The sequence below is a fragment of the Myotis brandtii genome, unplaced genomic scaffold, assembly GCF_000412655.1.
Source record: "Myotis brandtii unplaced genomic scaffold, ASM41265v1 scaffold744, whole genome shotgun sequence".
Taxonomy (NCBI): Eukaryota; Metazoa; Chordata; class Mammalia; order Chiroptera; family Vespertilionidae; genus Myotis; species Myotis brandtii.
The window spans coordinates 1,936,083-1,936,512 of NW_005370965.1; positions in this window are offsets into that span (position 1 = coordinate 1,936,083).

Here is a 430-nt window from a genome sequence, read left to right on the forward strand (position 1 = left end):
GGGGAGCCAAGAGGGGCCTGAGCCTCTGCCTGCCTGCTTCACTCCGCCCCATAATGGCGCTCATTAAAAGACTTGGCAAAGGCAAGGCCAAAACAGTCAGGGGAACCCAGCCAACTGGAGCATTAACTCCGCAGACCCCCCGGCTCATGGAGAGAGCGCCCCAGCTACCTTCCCCTGGTGGCAATGCCCAAAATAACTGCAAGCGGATTAAGCTACAGTTGCAGGCTGGAGGAGGCTACCAGGGAACCAGAAGGTGCTCCCCCAAGGCCAGGAGAGCCGGCTGGTGTGAGGGGTCTCCCCTCCCCTCCCCAGCATCTCTCTTTCCCAGGCTGCAGCTCACAGAGACAAGGGCACTCGTGTGTGTGTGTGTGTGTGTGTGTGTGTGTGTGTGTGAGAGAGAGAGAGAGAGAGAGAGAGAGAGATTGAGAGA